This window comes from Gopherus flavomarginatus, chromosome 8 (genome assembly GCF_025201925.1).
Source record: "Gopherus flavomarginatus isolate rGopFla2 chromosome 8, rGopFla2.mat.asm, whole genome shotgun sequence".
Taxonomy (NCBI): domain Eukaryota; kingdom Metazoa; phylum Chordata; order Testudines; family Testudinidae; genus Gopherus; species Gopherus flavomarginatus.
In genome coordinates, this window is record NC_066624.1 from 85,266,931 (window position 1) to 85,287,696 (window position 20,766).

Sequence of the window (20,766 nt, forward strand, 5' to 3'; positions counted from 1 at the left end):
GATTGTGCCTTGCAGGCATGAAATTGCTTTGAGATGATGTAGTGTCTCACCACTCCAGAATTTCTTCCACAGCTTCCCTGCATACAGAGTCAGAGTGCTTGCTGCCATACCCCTTCTTTATGGGAGTTCCATTTATTAAGTCAACATGGAGGTCAGTTCTACTGGTTGGTACATGAGAGATGGGAAGGGGAGGGCCCTGGGTCTAACTCTGTTTGGAATGCTGGGCCTACCAAAGATGGAAGGGCCTGGGAATCCCTATACTCACCAGAGCGCAGGGGTTTCAAGTCTGCCTAGCTCTTACATAGGGACCCAACAAGATCTGGTCTTTAAAAACACTGCTTTTTTGTTTTAAGAAGAAAAGAATAGAGCTCTTTGAGAATTCTGGTGCCATTAAATGTTTAATATTATTACACTTCAGACTTATCCAGCCTTTCATCTGAGATGTGCACTGTTTGATAAAGATGGGCAGTTATTATTTTCCCCATTTTATCCTTTTAGAACCTGATCCACAGAGAGGTTTATCATTCATTAAAGTCATGAAAAGACCTTTACAGACTACAACAGAAATTGGATTGCCCTTAATGACGTATTTAGCAATATGAGGTTGATTGATTGTGTCTTTCCATCAACTTCAATAGACTTTGGACCATCAGGAAACCACAGTGCTCCCCAAGACACTATGAGGCTTTTAAAAATAAACTAAGAGTATAGATTTCAGAGTGGTAGCCATGTTAGTCTGTATCAGCAAAAAGAATGAGGAGAAGTTGTGCCAAAAGAGTACCCAGAAGTCACCTACTACAGGACAGGCCCAACAAAGAAAGTAACAGAATGCCACTAGCCATCACCTTCAGCCCCCAACTAAAACCTCTCCAGTGCATCGTCCAGGATTTACAACCTATCCTGAAGGACAATCCCTCACTCTTACAGATCTTGGGAGACAGGCGAATCTTCACTTACAGACAGCCCCCCAACCTGAAGCAAATACTCACCACACAACAAAAACACTAATCCAGGAAACTATCCCTGAAACAAACCCCATTGCCAACTCTGTCCACATCTCTTTCAAGGGACACCATCATATGACCTAATCACATCAGTCACACCATCAGAGGTTCATTCACCAATGTGATATATGCCATCATGTGCCAGCAATACCCCTCTGCCATGTACATTGACCAAACCAGACAGTCTCTACACAAAAAAATAAATGGACACAAATCAGACATCAAGAATTATTAAATTCAAAAACCAATCGGAGAACACTTCAACCTCCCTGGACACTCAATTACAGATCTAAAAGTTGCAATTCTTCAATGAAAACTTCAAAAACAGACTCCAACATGAAACTGCAGAACTGGAATTAATTTGCAAACTGGACACCATTAAATTAGGCTTGAATAAAGACTGAGAGTGGATGGGTTATTACACAAAGTAAAAACTATTTCCCCCTAATGCTAATTTTTCCCCCTACTGTTACTCACACCTTCTTGTCAACTGTTTGAAATGGGCCATCCTGATTATCACTACAAAAGTTTTTTTTTCTCCTGCTAATAGCCCACCTTAATTGATTAGTCTCAGAGTTGGTATGGCAACCCTCATCTTTTCATGTTCTCTGTATATATCTATATCTATATCTATCACATGCATAGAGTAGAAAATACAGTATCTATATTTTCTACTCCATGCATGCGATATACAGTATATATAAAATGTATTTTCTAGTCCATGCATGTGATATACAGTATATATTTACTGTATTTTCTACTGTATTTTCTACTCCATGCATGTGGTGAAGTGGGTTTTAGTCCACAAAAGCTTATGCCCAAATAAATTTGTTAGTCTCTAAGGTGCCACAAGTTCTCCTCGTTCTTTTTTTTAAGAGTATAGAAATATCATTTAAAAGTGGCAGATGATTTAGTCAATCTCCTGATCCTCTTATGCAACTGTTTGCCTCCTTGTGCCATGTAATGTCGGGTAGAGACACAGCTTGCAGTTCAAGCTGATCTACCAACTAACTATGTGATCTGAGACCTTTTTGCAGTAAGGAGCAGCAACAGCAGCCATTAGCTAAAAGTGGGGAGTCATGTCCCAACTAAACTGTACAAAACAACAGAATATCTGGTTTTTAAGAAAGCATTCCAGGAAGTATAGCATCAACAGTGACCAGATCAACAGACAGACATTAAGATGTTTAAAGAAAAGCTTTGCAAGATAACACTCTGGCAGCAGTTGGGAAATCTATAATTCCCTTTTCACCTTCAATTGTTTCTGTCTGGTCTTTAATTGTTTCTGTCTGTTGAGTAACTGGTCTCACAACATTGGAATTGACTCTTGTATGTAGAAGTAATGTGTTAGGATTGGCTAAAGAATTGTTTCATAATACTTTAGTAAAAATGATTGGTTTAGGTGCAGATTAGCAGGACCTAAGGTTAACTATATAAACTGGGGTCCAAAAGGAAGTTCTTTGGACCCTAACTCTGGGACACAGCCTAAGATCAAAGCTTCCAGAAATCGAAACCCTGCATGACCATACCGTACAGAAGTCGATGCCCTGGACTAGCCAATCCTGACTGACCATCCAGAGAAGCTCATCTGCTTTATCAGGAGCGGTGAGCATTGTGTGCTCAGCGAGTGTATTCTGCTGATTAATTGTTAATAAATAAAAGTTAAGAATATTACTGTGTAAAGGATCTTGCACTGGGGAAAGCTCCCACCAACTCATAGAGCGACACTGAACCCAGGCCCTGGGAAGGTTGAGGGTGGGAGCGCTAAATTGTGCAGGTGACAACTAGTCCTCCAAATTACCATATTACAAAAAACATTAAATTATAGTGAGTGAGTAGGGCTTTTTAAGTGACATTCCTAGTCCCTTTTCCCTTTCTAATGCATTTTGAAAGAGAAAGAGATAAACACTTAATACATGAACTTCCTGTAAAATTCCTGTTCCCTTATATGAATTCATATTAGATAAAAATATAAAAACTTATGTTCATTAATTTTGGTCTTTGCTAATCTAGTACTATAAGTCTAGTTTACATGCATTGCCTTTGGGAATAAATATTACATCTTTGAAATATTCGAGAAAACAGATCTCTCACAAGGACACAGAAAATCAATTCTTTAAAAGCCTAAACTTAGCCAGAAATCCAAATGCATTACTATATTACCCAATGTACACGATCTCTGTGTTTGCTAGATTGTAAGCTCTTACTTACATAATAAGGACAGGAACGGCACTCCACTAAGCTCACAAAGTCCCACACTGGAATGCTTTGGATCAGGTATATTAACATGCAAACTAGTAGCAGTTCAAGTTCCTCATCCTCTTTTACCAGACTAGTCCAACCTACACCTCTGCCCATATTTCATACAATTTCCTATTGTCTTTTGTTCTTCCCTGTGCTTTTGCCTTTGCGCCTTTGGTTATGGTGATGTCACAACCTAGGACAAGTCCCCTCCTCTTGTTTTTCACTTGTCCCCTTTCGCATTCATGTCCTTCCTTTAAATTCCCTTTTTCAAGTGCTTCTTCCTACATTGTTCTCAGTAGCAGTCATCTCACCCAATATAATGTGCACAGTTGTCTCTTGTCATTATATCTTGAATTTGTCTGTCTTGTCAAGCTTTTGGAGGCAGGAAGTGTGTTTTATTTGTTTAAATGTGAGCATTTTATACTTGTTTCTTGCGTTTACTTTGTGGCATACTAGGCTGTTATAAGAACAATCAACACTTATGTTAACATTAGAACAGTAGGTGTGTAATATCAGGGGAAAGTATGAGCTTCCTAGCCACATCATGTAAACAATGTCAGAAGTCTGAAGTCCTTTCTTTAATTTATTTATTGTATTTTACTGTATTTTATCATAGAATATGGTGGGTATACAGTGTATGCCACTACTTCATAGGAAGTTTCCTGAAGGGATAACTCTCAAACTATTTACATGGACAATTGTGCTAAGATTACAGAAATTGTTGGGATTAGCCATTGTAATTTTGCTGCCATTAAGGACATGATCATGCGGGTGATTTAATACCTGATACAGCAGTTTTTCTCTACTCACTTATTAAACTGACAGGCCTTTTTTCATTGATGAAGTAGGGAGAAGGTATTTAATGTAAAAGTGAGGCAAAACAAAGCTGAGGTGAAAGAGGAAGGAGCAGATTTTCATGAATGATATTGGATGTAGTATAACAACTATAAGGGACTCCAGATTTCTGTATTGATTTGTTACTCAGTTTTGAACTTCTGCCCTCTGCCTCCTAATAAAAACTCATTTTTCTTCCTCAGCTGAAGTTCCCAAAATATAGTCTTCATGAACATTGATTCAACACATTATTCCCTAAAATAAGGTGATAATGCCTGTATTTATATCTATCAGGGGACTGACTGGGGGACTTCAATCTATGAGACTGCAGATGATGAAAACAGCCATCACCAAATAGTATAATTGTCTGCCATGGTATATATCAGTATTTTTCTTAATTATTTCTGACATTTTATCTATTACTCCCTGAGCTTTCTCAAAGGACTGAAATAAAGAGAAAAAATGGTTTATGTGCCACAGATAAAGAAATACATCTTCTGTAAGTAATTCCCAGTAGAAATCTTACAGGATCAAGAAAGATGCAAGGTGGTAACATTTATTACCCTTACTGTATTGGTCATCTAAACTTACAATAGCAGCTGAAGCTGAGAGCCTGACCTGCTTCCTCTTAGCCTATAAGAAGTGGGGACAAAGGCTCTATAGGAGAGGGAAAAGTGTCATGGAAGTTAGTAACATCTGAAAGTTTTTCTTTCCAATGTCCCTTATTTCAATGGATGTCAGTCCCCAAATTGCCTGCACCCCACAGTCCAGTGTCCCTTCACTCCTATTCTTGGAAACTGTTTGCCTCAGAAACAACAAACCATGAAAGCCAAGGTTATAGAAAGTTGTTTACACAAAAGTTAGGACCAGAGGATGAAGACTCCAAGAGAGAGGTGGTGAAAACTTCATACATTAAATGCTATGCGAATGTAACAAACATGTCCACTGATCACCAGTTCCTGAGACAGTTTATTTTTGGAGGCTGGGAAGAGTCACCAACAGCACAGTTAAAATTAAAAGATTCTCTATAGTTCTGAGTCACAGTTTCTGGTAGAGATTTGACCCAGAGATGTCAGTGGGGTTAGGAAGAGTGGCCTGTGACATTGACCTTGGAGACATTCAGAAAGCATTTGAAACAGACATGGCGCATGGCACCAATACAAAAGTCCAATTATTCAGAACACAGGTTACAACAGACACTGTCTTTCTGCTGCACCCTCTAAACCCACCCAGAACCACAGACAACTGCTACAGTGCACTTAAATCAATACACAAAAAATTCAGGTCCAGTTCATAGGTCCAAAGCAACTGTATACACAGCCTGTTCACTCCCTCCAAATTCTCACCACCACCTGTAGAAGGGGAAAATAGATTGCATAAGCTTCTTTTAAAGCTACAACCCTCAATTTAGGTCACATGTAGAGATAAATCAAATGCATGCCATGCTGTGGAAGATTATATCAACAGGTAAGTATCAACCACAACTCAGTCAAAGTAATTTTGATAAGAGTGACACAGACGGACACACTAGGTACATGTGATTTGTTCTGTATTGCATAGAATGGAATACATGACTCAAAGATGACCTTTAGTAGGATGGTCTGTCCTTTTAAAAAAATCATTATTATTATTATTATTGTGTTGTCTACTTGGTGGCCTGACTTTATGAAGGAATTTATTGCTTACCTCCAAGGGATAGGAGAGGAAGGGTGAGTGATTTTCGCGCTCCAGCACTCATTGCAGGCTGTTTAATTTGCCAGGACTACTAGGCCACGGTTTTGTGCTTTGACAGGTTTTTGTTATTCCTGCTAATCCCACTTCTGTTGTGTAATGTGTGTGGCAGCATCTGGTGACAACAGAATCGAACATCTAATTGTGAATGAATACAAAGTGTCCCGTGCTGTCACATTGCCAGTTGCCTTATTTTTGCATTTTTATGGCTAAGAGTGGGCTTTCAGGAGCTGCAAAGCAGACAGCCCATCTCTGTAATCAAATTTGCTATGTGCATGTGGTTGTTCTCTGTAGCTTTCACTATTGCTAAAGCACCCAGCATTCCCTTGGTTTGGATTTCTATAGCCCTCTTTCAGTGGGAGGGATGAACCTTGATATTTTTAAACATCCTCAATTTATTTTAATGATACAGATTGCAATGTAAAATGGTGGCCTGAATCCTGGCTGAGCAGGTTTGTACACATTTTGTGAGTCTTTGCAATGGCTAGGGCTTGGAATGGACCCTATGCAGTACTTGAGGGGCTACTGCTAACTATACTTCAGGAATGGCTATGTCCAGTTGCTAAGTAAGCATAGACTGTTCCTAAGGCAATATTCCAGTATGCAACCTGGAGTGAGTTTTCAGACCAAGATGCTAAGCACCTTCTTCCTTTCTTAGAACTAAGTACCTGACACCTTATATCACCTCATCTCCCTCACTCAAATGCTCACTTTGGGTGCTGAGCAACCATATTTAACTGGGTATGATTAACAGGCAACAGCAAGCCTTGCTCAGCATTGCCTTGAGGTTTGAACAACCATGCCATCTTGCACAATTGAGCCAAATGAGCTTAAGCCCCTTCTGAAGTTTGTACTTAAGGAATCTCTCCAAAAGAATGAATACCATAAATAAAAACAAACAATTTGGAATTAATTTTTAAAAGCTCATCCCTTCCAAAAGGTTCTACCCAAACAGCCTGACAATTATTTTCTGATTTACTCAAAAGTTTGTGAAAAGCACTCTCATGGTGGGATGGAGCCTTATCAAAATTTTGAGTAGTTTGTTTCTGGATTCAACAAGGGCCTGATTCTGCTTCATTGAAATCAATGGCATAGTTCCTGTTGATGTCAATGATGCAGAATCAAGTCACTAGTTGCAGGGGAAGTGTTTAAAAATCACCCTTTTATAGTGAGGCTTGCTACAGCGTTAGCAATGGAGAGATGGCACATCTGTCCATATACTGATAACTTAGAATATAAGGCTATAGACTATTACACTAAAACTCAGGAATATTTTGAACGTAATGGTAAGCGTTTTTGTCATGATGGTAAATAGTTAATCAATATTTAAAGTCTAAGTCCTTATCATTCATAACCACAAGCACAAGCATTGGTGTCAACAGTAGCAAGACTTATTGCTCATATTAGCCTTGCAGAGGGCTTCAAAAAAGAATTTAAACAAAATGACCATGTATAAAGCCAAAGACTGAAAGTGTATAAGTGATAAAATCACTGACAGAGCCTCTGAGGGAATGCATCAAAAATGTAAAGTCAGGTATTAATTGTAATTCTTATTTTAAAAACTTTTAGAATTAAAAAAAATACTATTTCTATAACATCTTCCAAAAGAATGAAAGAGCCAGAACACAGAATCTAACGTACGTGGCCAGTGGAAAAGAGCTGCAGTGGCACAAAATTGAACTTCTTATTTTTTTGTCTTTTTTTACATCTCCTAAAGAACCACTGAGTGTAATTTGATAAATTTGGTCAAATATATCAGATGATGATAAATATTGACATCTCTGATTAAACTAGTTTCAGGACTGAGTCATGAAGTAGTGTACAATCCATATGGAACAAAGATCTTGTCTTATGCTGCTTATTATCCTTTGCAGGCACAATACTAGAGTGAGTTCTAGGAAGAATACCAATGGTGTTCTTGACACTTAAGATAGACCAAGAAAGGTTTTAAGGCTTTAAGGAAAAACAGCCATAGTGTTTTTGCAATTAAAATCTCACCCAGCTTGTCTCTAACAAAGAATGGAATTTTACCCTTAACCTTTTTTGCGAGCTGTTTTTTTTTTATAATATATTAACCACAAGATGTATAATGGATGAAATTATCTAACAAAGGGCATAAGCCCTGACTAACCACCAGGCAACAGTCCAGCTGAAAAGGTGCAATGGAACTCGGAACGTTGGACATAACTTAAGATAAGGAGAAGTGTGTACCAAAAACAGGAAATAGATAAGGACCAGAATGACACACTATAAGGGTAAAAAGGGTATAATTACCCCTAAATGATAGGAGAAGTAAGACCATTGGCAGGCTGGATGCAGACTGTCAGAAACTAGAGGGAATGTCTTTCACAGCTGTTGATAATTGTATGCCTCTCTATTTATGTGCTGTCTTTACCAACTATTTGATTAATAAATCCAGTCAAAGTTGACTTAACTGTGGTTTGTTATTAAACTAATTCAAACTGGAAAGAACACTTCTTATTAAACATATAATCACAGTCAAAATTCCTACCAATTATTGCCCATTGAATCATTAGCTTTGATTATTGAGAAATTATTGATCACTGATCATTGGTTATCAACAAACAGTGTCCAGACAGGGACCTTGATAAGCAACTATTGATTGGTCTGGCAGGGTACAATCACAATCCACCTTCCAGAAGTAGGACTGAATAGTGTAGAGAATTGGACTCTGGTCTAGATGTTCAGGTACATAGCGTGCTGCAGCACAATCTGTCAGCAATCCTTTTGGATTTGTAAGAGACATACATATCAGAATGAAAATAATAAAAAGGTTAAACAGAAAGTACAGAGTAAATAAAGCGAAATGCTACTTTGGGGAAAATGATGTACCGAATAGTAGCAGAATCAGCTGATAAGTGATTAATGTAACTATTAAAACTTTACCTCTTTTTATTAGCATTAACTGGAATATAAATATAGGTTTTTCCTGTTTCTTTATGAAAGTATTTTTACATTTAATAAAAATGAAAGGCAAGCTACCTTAATAATAGGTAACCTACTTTAATCATTTGATTCGTATTGTTTAATTTTTGTTTTTAACAAATTTAAGCTTTTAAGGTTCTATTTATATGTTCAAATATAATAATTATAATGTAGTGGAACTATTTACTTTTGATTACAAGTTGTTTTATATGTTACATGTTTTGTATCATGACTTTTTAATTTTTTATTTCAGTTTTTATTTTGTTGCAACAAAAATACATTTTGCATGCATAATTATATAAAGAAAAATGTTTTATCGATCTCATAGAACTGGAAGGGACCCTGAACGGTCATCAAGGCCAGCCTCCTGCCTTCACTCCCTTGTGTACAGTTGACTATGAAATTGAAGTGCCTCAGCTTGATGAGCCTTTGGCTTTGACAAACTAAATCATTTGGTTTTGTCAACACAATAAAGCAAAGTCCTGGAAATATCTAATGTTTTCTCCTAATGCAGAATGCGGCTTTGGGAAGAAGACAGGCAGATTGCTTGACAAGTTTAGCTGAAAATCTGAGATTATCTTGGGAATGAACTTTAGGTGAGGTCTGAGCACCACATTGTCCCTATCAAATAGCATGTCGCGGTTCAGCCAGGAGAACCTGCAACTCACTCATTCTCCTGGCTGATGTGAGAGCCGCCACAAAGACTGACACACAGCATGAAGTTATGTAAGAAACATTCAGAGAGCATTCTAATGAAGCCTCAGATTGATGTCTCAGGTGGCAGTAGCTATTTGGACAGTGTGTAAGCATGCAATAGCCTTTGAGAAACTATGACACCATGGTGTGAGGGAAGACTAAGCATGATTGTATAGGTAGATGGCAAGCTGAGACTGCTGTGAGGTGGACCTTAAGAGGTGAGCAAGAGGCCAGGCAATTTTAAGTGGAAAAGATAGTCAAGACTATTCACTATCAAAGCCTGGACTAGGACAAGGGAGGGATGTGGCAGCACTTATCAAGGACCTCTTTCATTTAGATGAGCACAGCTGTGAATCAGGATTTCCTGGACCTCTGGGGAGCAGGCTATCTGTGGTACTCAACTACCCATGCCACCAGAGACAATGTACCTCTTTTTGTGTGTTTGTGGGTTCTAGCCACTAAGTCAGTTCTTCAGGGCAACCGACCTTGCTGTCTAACTGACGTCTTGCGGGCAATAGACCAACCAGAGCCAGAGTTGGGCAGAGGGGGAAGGGAGGGACAGCACAGGTGAAGGCTGCAAGTGGTACCATGTAAGTGCATATCAATAGGTGGCCTAACACAACAAGCCAAATCCATATTGTTGTAGGAAATTTTGGTGTTAGTTGGAATATGAGTACTTGCAGTGACTGGAACCTGTCCTCAGGTACCTCACAGCTCCTACGAAGTGTGTCATCTGAAACAGCATTAGTGATGATTTTTCATAGTTCCCTATGACGACAAGCTGAGTGAACAGGGATAGAGCACATTCCATATTCACTGCAGTCTCCCACTGTGATCTGCTCTGATGAGCCCAGTCATCCAAGGAGAGGGGCAGATATGAATGCCTTGTCTTCACAGATTGGCTGCTAGCACTACCAGGCATTTTGTGATGACTGTCAGTGCCATGGAACCCAACTGACAGTATCTTGTACTAGCAAGTATCTTGTACTAGTGAATCCCAAGCACTTCCTATAGGACAGGGGGATGGCTATGACCTGTAAGTCAAGAACCATGAACCAGTCTTGAGTGTGAAGAGATGGAAAGATGAAGGCAAGTATTGGCATCCTGAATTTGCAGAGGTGAATATATTTGTTCAGTCTCCTCAGATCTAGGATAGGATGAAGACCCTCTTTCTTTTTCAGGATAAGGAAATATCTGGAATTCAACCCTCTTCCCTTGCATTCCTGAGGAAACCTCCTCTATGGCTTCTAGAAGAAGCAATGAGGCCATTTTTTTTCAGTAAACTCTTGTGAGAAGAATCCCTGAAGAAGGACAGGGAATGGGGCAGGTAAAAGAGGTGAATGGAATAGGCAACTATGCCCAACACCCATTTTTCCAAGGTGATATCACTCCAAGCCAGATGGAATGGGGCAACATGTCTCCCAAAGATTACTTTCTGATTGGTTCCAGTGTGGCTATCAACACTTCCATCAAACCTGCTGTCTAGATGACAGGCAGGCAATAGATGAGGCAGATGGGGGGCATCTTCTCAAGTACTGTGATTGTTGGGGCTGACATCTATAGTGTAGGAGCTGGAGTGTAAATCCCTAGGAACCCAAAGGTGTCTCTTGAATCCTTTAAACGAGGGTCCATTCTTTTCATCGTTCTTTAGCTAAAAAGTTACATCCCTGTGATGGGACCCCCAGGGCACAATCTGGAACTGTACCCCCTTTACTAACTATTCTGGGTTGTCTCTCACAATGCCTTACGGGTGGCAAGCAGCAAACCCCTCCAGGTGCTGTTACCATTCGGTACAACTCCATGTGGAGCCCCACAATCAGTTAGATTGCATGAATGCTCCAAGACCCACTCATGAATCACACAAAGGCACCCCAAATTCCCTTGTGCCCTAGGAATATACCATCTTGCATTGCTCAAGACTCTTTCTTGAACAATGGAAGTTTATGAATTGGTTCACCACTTCATCAATGGAAAGTGGACATACATCAGCCTTTGTAACCTGAGCAGATTTACCAAGCACACCAATAAAACTCACTGCTAAGCAAAAACATTGAGATAAGTTTATTGATTACAAAAGATAGATTTTAAGTGATTATAAATGAGAGGCAAAAAGTCAGAGCGGTTATCAAAAGAAAAGAAAATAAGCATGCCATCTAAACTCTCAACCCTATTAGACTGGACAACCTCTAGATTAGCGGTTCTCAAACTGGGGGGTGTGAATCCTTGGGGAGTCATAAGTTTATTACTGTGAAGATCATGAGCTGTCAGCCTCCACCCCCAAACCCCACTTCACTTTCAGCATTTATAATAGTGTTAAATATAAAAAATATGTTTTTAATTTATAAGGAGGGTTGCACATACACTCAAAAGTTTTAGAACCAGTGATCTAGATTATACCCTTATCTATGTGGGCTGAAGGATAGCTGAGGTTTTCCACCTTGGATCACCAGCAAGCCCAGCTGCCATGGCCCTGGGGTAGCAGCGGCAGGGCTCCAGCGGTGATTTAAAGGGCCCTGGGCTCCCCGCAGCAGCCAGAGCCAGGACTCTTTAAGGCACCGCCAGAGCCCTGCTGCTACTGCGCTATATGCAAACCCATGTTATATTGGGCCACATTATAGTGGGGTAGAAGTGTGTGACCTAGGAGATCCTGAAAAGCTTTAAAATCATCAGCTGCCAGGGCAGGATGTGTGTGTCTGCCTCATCAGGTGATAATAACGATTCTTTTGGTGGAGAGTGGTGGTGCTGTTGTTCTTCCAGAGACGTGCTGCCCACCGCGTCCCACAACTCCCATTGGCCAGGAACAGCAAAACACGGCCACTGGGAGCTGTAGGTGGCCATGCCTGAAGACAGTCAATGTAAACAAACTGTCATGCAGCCCACCAGCGGATTACCCTGATGGGCTGCGTGCAACCCACAGGTCGCAGGTTGCCCACCACTGGTCTAGATGGTGGTGCTGCCAGGGACCCTCATCTCCTTCTCTTCCTGAATCTACAAGTCAGGACTCTGCTGTGGGACATCTCAGAACACAGTCCCCAGTAGGGCTAGTATGGGGAAGATGGCATGGAATATAGGTATTGGCAAAATTGTGACTGATCAGCCCAGGGCCACTTCTGTCTCTTTTTCAGTGGTGACTTGCAAGAGTGATCTCTAGTAGAAACTCTAGAGTCATTCTCAGAAGGTAGAGGGGAGGCGTCCCTGATCAACACTACGGAGCAGGTGTAATCTGACAATAGTGAAGAAGAGTAATACGCTTTGATCAGCAATACCATGGGATAATATGTCAGCCTGGTGCCATATGCCACACCAGTACCAATGACATTTCCGGAAGGGACCTCAATGGCCCTATGAGGGCATATATCAGTCCCATGATCAACGTAGTGCTTGGTGGCAGTGTCAGCAGAGGAGTTGGATACCCTGCCCTTGGAAGACTAAAGTCTCTTCTCTTCACTCCAGTGCAGTACCTCTCAGTGTTTGGAGCTGTGATTGGTCTCCATTTGGCACTACCTTTTGGTCTTGCCCCTGTGTTGGGGTGCTGGTTCCAGATCCAATGATGACATTGTCAGATGTCGGTGCTGAGGCCAGTGCCAAATCTGTCGGTACCAGTGCCAAAGCGGTTGTGAGTGTCAGTGTTGGTGTAGGGCAGTTAGTGCTGAAGACTCTGCTGCTGGGGTGATCGAATTAAATTAAATTAAAAGAATTAATTAAGATAAGGAGAGACTATAGATTTAGTCAAGAAGATGAGTCTGAAGCTCAGAGAAAATATCAGTTCAGACTTGCCAGGTTTCCGACTTGCTGCCATGAACAATAAAAGTAAACTGAGGGCATATCTCAGCCATCCTGCCTTGTATAAGCATGAGGCAGCACAGGGGGCATTTGTGGCTCTGACAGACTCTGCCATCCAGAAAAATCCAATCTCTCGTGCAAGGGGCACATACGCATCTACAGTGGTCTTTAGATTTTAGTGCACATTTTGTGATAATCTGCAGCAAAGGTCGTTTATATTGAAAATTCCATGGCTAGAGAATCATAGAATAAATGAGTGCCTATGAATAAGATTAAAGAATATTCTTAATGTGAATTTAGTGTTTGTGATAATTGCTGGATTTACAGTCCTGAAGAATGGACCCAACTATATAGCTTATAGGACTATTCTGCTGAGGGCAATATTGGTATAAATTTCACACTCTTACTACTAATGTGCCTGACCTAGAGGGACCACGTCTAATAGTCTCTTTGTCAATTCATTCCTCTGTTGAGACCACCAAGAAGGGTGCCAGCTAGTGTCAGTGTGGTGGTAGTTTTGGAAACTGTTGGGAAATATACTGAGACCACAAACTCATTTCATGTGTTGTAAGCTACCAAACAGCTATCGGACAGAATATCATCTCTTAAAAATTAGTGCAGTAAATGGCAAGTTCTCTTTTATTATCCATTTAAAAGTCATAGAAAATAAGGATATGGAGAAATAAAACCTCTCTGCTACTAATGATTTAAACCTTTAAACCTGCCTACTGTATTTAAATAAAATCTATTTACCTTTTATACAGTTTGAATAGATGCTTTTTAATTATTGCTAATTGTTTAAGATATTGTTGTATGCCCCTGAAGATTTAAGCTGAACAAATTTAATTCCTCTAAAACCTCCTTCAGCTACAGGCAATACAGTAAGAAGCCCCATAGGTATGGCAGTAAAAATAACCATAAAAAGTATAAGCATTTAAATGAGAAGAGCATGGAATCCTTCCCACTAGATTGGAGGGTGGAGTAGAGGAGAATAAAAAAAGCTGTGTGTTTTGGAGACACAAGAACCAAACCATGAAACAGTTGAAACATTTAGGATGACTGTGAAAAATGTCTATGTTCGCTTGTTAAAGAATGCGCTAGGGCAGACTAAAGCATATGAATAGTCCTTTCACAGGTCACAGATCCTATTCAGTTCTTGGACATTGTTATTGTCCGACAGAAATAGATGGGCCTAATTAATATTCTGAACATACCTGAGAGAACATTCTTCAGGAAATCATCCTCTGGTGGCTTAGGTTTGTTTTTTTGTTTTTTAAACAGCAGACATTAAAAATTGTGTCTAGTTAGTATACTATAAACACAATCAGAGTGTTAAAAGTTTAATGAAGAGCCTACTACTAAATAGACTCTTGCTTATGCAGATTTTTTGTTTGTTTGTTTTGTGTTTTTCATTTTAATAAACAGTTATGCCATTCAGATTAAAACTGAACTGTGCAGTCATTTTGAAGTAATTTTATTCCTGGCACTTTTTCTGAACATAGTATAATACTTACCACAGCAATCACATTTTTTATTAGACCACTCCAAGCAAGCCGCAGGTTACAACAGTGTCCAGCAATTGAAGATATTTCTCAGATGCTAAATATTTATCCAATTTCAGCAGCCTCCGAATCAAAATGGATCATATGCTTTGAAGATAATATGGTTATACAGGCCCAGATCGTGCATTGTGATCCATGCGGTTGTACTGTGTACTCATGCAGAACCCCGTTAAAGTTAATGGGACTCTGAGCAGGCACAGCAGTTCATAAGTGCGATCACAATGCAGGATCTGTAGTAAGGAAAATGAACCGTTGATTACAAAGTTAACACTCAAGGGATGAGGTGTGGTCGGGGTCTAGTGGACAGAGAACTGGACTGGAACTGTGGTGACCTTGCTTGCTTTCCTAGCTCTGCTGGGTAACAGTGGTCCAGTCTCTGTACTTCTGTTTCCCTTTTGACAAATTGTCTATTTAGCCTGTAAGCTCACCAAGGCAGGGACTGTCTCTTACTAAGTGATTGCACAGTACTTAACACAATAGGGCCTCAGGGCACTATAATAAATATTATTATTAATGATAATAATTATTATTAATGGAGTTTAAATCTGCTTTTAAATGTATCTAATTTAATTTACAATATTTTAATCTATTAACATCAGTCTGCAAGTTCAACTGGAAGTAACACTACTTCTATAAAGCCTGATCTTGCAGCTTTGAAGTCAATGGGAGTTTTGCCACTGACTTTAGAGGGAGCAGAAGCAGGCCCAGCATATGGTTTGTCATCAGTTCACCATCCAAGCTGCCTTACATTTTGCAGTCAGGACCCATTTCATTACAATGACTTTTTCTCATCTTAAAATGTCTGCTGCATACAGATATAGATAAAAGTAGATGACTAATTATCACACTTATTTTCCACGCATGCATGGAGTTTTGTGAGTTACTCCCACACATAAATCCCCCATGTGACAAGGAGTGAATAGACACTGCTTTAATCTATTGTACAAAAGTTGTTTTATAACAGCAATCAGCTGAAACAGAGAAGAAACTATTAAAGAAATATTTAAATACCTGTCTACAATACCTGCTGGTAGTCAAGCAGTTCAGCCCAATAGCATGCCCTAAAAAAGGAGTTGTGTATGATACTCAAGCCTCAATATGGCATATGCATAAAAAATCCCATTGAAATAAATAGGGCCATTCATTTCAAAGACAGAGAGACTAACTTTCTTTGCCTTGCTACTTTACAGCCCCTTGAGAGCATTTTTCCTTTTCATTGTCTTTTAGATATAGATTGCCCTGGATTTAAGTATCACAAAAGCTACTAGTAACAAATACCTAAATATATAACAGATGTATAAGTGCATCTTGGGATAAATACATTATGGACAATTAACTGTCATCAGACCCCTCAATTACATTTTCACCCGCTTATGTAGTGTACACCTGTGGCTTGTTAGTGATGCAATAAGTGTTGTAAAGCAACTCCAAAGTTCAAAGGTAGCTCTGCAAAACCTGTTTTTCCCTTTTCTTAAATGTACTTTACATAAATGTGGAAAGAAACAAACACACAAGAAAAAAGCAAAACATTAGCAAGTCTTCCTTGAACCACTAGCACTAACGATCAAATGGAAGTGTTTAATATTCCTACTATATCACATATGAAGAAACATTTGCATTAAGTATAGGGCTAGATTCTGATTTAAGTTATAACGGCACAGATTTAGAATAAAAGTCAGTGTAACTAATTCTGGCCCATAGCGTTTAGCATCATTTGAAATGTCACATTCCTTAACCGTTGGGGGATAATCTAGCAATCGCAACAGCACAAATGTTACTTGAGTGAAGCTTTATAATGTACAACATTTTTAGTCAAACATTTGCAAAGTCGTTAGAAGCAAACTAAAATAGATACAGACCTAGGCTACAGTATAGTTAAGTCTGCAGCTTTGCACAATGGATGCTTATATAAATTAAATAAGCTACTGGATAGCCTTACTATAATCACACTTAAATCTGTAATAGTTTCAGAAGGATTATTAGTTATTAAATATGTGAGTGGCATAATTTAGTGAACTCTATATATGACATTGATAAAGTGTCTGTAAAAAAATTACAAATAAAAATATATTGGAAAAATGGTCTTATATCTAATTGTAGCTAGAAGGCAAATCCAGCATAAAAAAGTCCTTCTTGATTACTATTCCAGTAGCATCAATATATTTGATTTGCTAGTCCATTTGTTTATTCATGAGACTATATCCTGTATAGTTATGTTTAAGTATTTTTCTACAGTCTATATTTTTCCTATCTCAGTTGTTACATCACTATATCCTGTTTCTCAAACATCTTAGCCAAGAAGGGGAAATTAGAAAATCAGCAGTAACTAGCAGCATTTTTTAAACATGAGTTATGGTTCCTTGAGCTCCAGCTGGATTGCTGCACACATCAAGCTGGAGGGTGGGGTGATCCCTCTGAAGGTGGTACCAACTGTCCCACCGACCCAAACATCCTATGGCTTTCAGAAAACATAAGAGAACCAGAGCAATTTCATACAGGGGGCACAGATGCCCTTCAGTGCTTTAAAGTTGGCTGAGGAGGTCAAATTGCACCAAGAAAGTTGCATCCATCACCCACTGCTACTTTACAGCCCCTTGAGAGCATTTTTCCTTTTCATTGTCTTTTAGATATAGATTGCCCTGGATTTAAGTATCACAAAAGCTACTAGTAACAAATACCTAAATATATAACAGATGTATAAGTGCATCTTGGGATAAATACATTATGGACAATTAACTGTCATCAGACCCCTCAATTACATTTTCACCCGCTTTTGTAGTGTACACCTGTGGCTTGTTAGTGATGCAATAAGTGTTGTAAAGCAACTCCAAATGTTCAAAGGTAGCTCTGCAAAACCTGTTTTTCCCTTTTCTTAAATGTACTTCACATAAATGTAAAGTACTTTTCTATTTAGGGTTCCATCCAGCACTCACTGATATCTATGGGAGTATTACTATGGACTTATTAGGTTCTTAGACTGGACCAAGGATATGGTCCTATGAGAAAAGCTATATTCACAGTATTGCTTTAGAAACCAGAAACAGAAAGTATCATAATGCTTCTGGTTTTCAGTTCTCTTTAAACACTTCGGAGATCTGAATGATTCCAGATAGCCATCCACACTTTTGGTGATGATCCAAGCTAAACTAAGCCATCAGACTTTTGGCAGCTCACTCATTGCTATTTTATATTTGACTTAAGTATTGTTGCATTGACTTAGTAGTGATGTTGAGTTAACTCTCAAAGTGGGACTTTCTTTTTGGCCCAGTTATAGGTGGATAATTTTTATTTTTTTATTCTACAACTAATTTCCTAAAAGGTTTTCAACCAAAATCTTCAAAATGAACATGACCTTCTTTTGAAGTATACAGGACACAAATCCTTACAAATCTTTAAACAACTTCTCCCTATTTGCACACTTATTACGATGCTCACAACTTTTACTCCTGGACGTGGTCATCACCATACTTATGTTAGTTGGCCATCCTTCATCTTTTTAACTTCCTTTTAAAAAACAGACTATAAAGAGGAAGTCATGTCACGGGACAGAGATGTGAGATAGCCCATCTCTATATAACTGTGGTGCAACTGCAATATTGAATTCAGTTCTAAATACCACATGACCAGAAAGATATTGTTGACAGCTTGGAGGGCGTTCAGAGATAAGCAATGAAAACGTCCAGAGGGATTGATTTATAGAGAAAGATTAAAAGAATTACATATGTATTGCTTGGCTAAGAGATTACTAACAGATTGTCTACATGACAAAAATTTTAATGTATTCAAACATAACTGCAAAAGAGTCAAGCTAGCTGGCACAATGGTAACCGCAACTGACCAATCAGCATAGGACAGGGCAAGCCATGTCAGATAATTTTGATTAAACAGTGGTCCCAGAACAGTTCAATCACAGTTGACATCATGCCAAATATAATTTGCCCTGGTCTACAGTGACTGCTCAGTCACGTCCACTAACTGGACATTTCACTTTTCATGTTTGAATAAAGTGAAATTTCCTCATGCAGACAAGTAAGGAGTGGAAGAGACCGAGGACATAAGAATAAATAATTGAAGACTGTAAGCACCAAGGACAGAGTGGAATTATTTAGCAGAAATGGGATACAGTTAAGATTAGGCATGCTGTTAAGAAAGTGAAAATGTAGGATGACTATCAGAAAAATGTTTCCGACACATGTAATGCGTTAGGCTGTAGAATATTTTTCCAGCAGAAGCCCCATTGTTTGGGACTTCTAAAACTAGAATGGACAAAACACTCGAAAAAATGCACAACTGGGAACAATCCTGCACTGGCAGAGAAATGGGTTGGGTGATGTCTTCTGCATCTCTAGCACCTATTATTCTGTGAAAGATCTTCCTGCTGAAAAACTGATGTGAGTTCTGCAAAGGAAAGTTCACATTCTACTTATCTCTAACCTTTACTCCTCATAATTGCAATATTAATAAAAATGTCTTAAAAGGAAAGCCTCTAAATATTTCCATTACTTTAATAAACTGCTGCATGTGCATTAATGTGCCTTGGGGTTTAATTTTTTTACTGATGGTAAAAATCATCCTAATACCTATTGTCTAAGCAATTCCATTGACTAGTCAGGGCAGAATCAGTATCAGTAGCATTTACATTGTTCTATAAATGGCCTGTGTGAAATCCCACAGGGTAGGCAAAATTCATCTGCTGTTTGTACTTCCTATTTTGCAGATGAGGTAGTCTCAAAAGGCAGAGTAGGCTGAAGACTGGTTCGACAACTCTATACATGAAGTCTCAAGACTCTTGTCATTCTAGCTGTCTAAATTACTTAAACAGGACTCAGAGGGATTTAAAGGGGAGAAACGACATGACAAACAATTATATTCTAACACACTATTTATAACAATGCCCTTTCAGATTATTGTTCCACTCAGACTGACACATCACTGTAATCCCAGGGATGAATCAGGGGACTTAAGAGTTAGATCGTGCACAGCTTGTAGGAATAAAAAAAAAAAAACCGAATGAAGAGCTGACATTCAGGAAATATAGAGCGACTCAAGGATAAATTCTGCAGGGATGAGCTTAATTTATCAATGTCAATAACAACGGTGAACACATAGCAAGAATACATGCATATTAATTGAAAATAATTCAGATTAAATCACTGCAGTTTGACATTTTGAGATAGGCACTTTATCTTTTCAAGAAAGAGAGCACTATAAAATCTTTAATCTGAAAACACATCTTAATTGCATGTTATCACCTCCTAATTGCTTCTATATTATATTAAACATTTTGCTAATTACTAGCCTGATCATGGTGTAAATAGCTCCAGGCTAGAGCTCATATCCAGCTGAAGACAATTGGGCACAAGGAAGGCCAGAATGAAGTTTATCACTTTGGTGTAGAATCCTGGACTTCCATCATTAACACTGCCTATCACACTTTATCACAGGTTCCCTCCTGAAATACAAAAAGAGAGGCAATAATGTAGATCAGAGGGTGGGTTGCTTTTCAGTTAATCCATCTATTTCTAGCTCTAGATTTCTAATATTCCCCAGGAACAAAACTTGTCCGCCTACTACTGTCACTAATCTATTGCTCGAAGAGGGAGGCTGAAGTACTATTGGCTCCACCACAATGCTCAGTAATGGACATGCTTCTGGATACCTGGAGGTGCACTCCACATCTGAAACTAAGCAACATGAATGAAATGTGTTGCTGTGAGCAATCTATCCACTTAGCTTTTGATCCTGAGTAATACACATGTAATATGTAAGGAGAACTGAGGCAGTACTTTGTGAATTCATTGATTATTATTTATTTCTTCATGTTTAAGCAAGAAAAGCCACTCATACAAAAAACTCTAGGTGACTTTATAATGTAGATGGCCATAAGGCAACAACTAACAATTTAGGCAATTACTGTAAGCTTAAAAAAATTAACACATCTCATTTTCAAATATAAGAGAAGCATA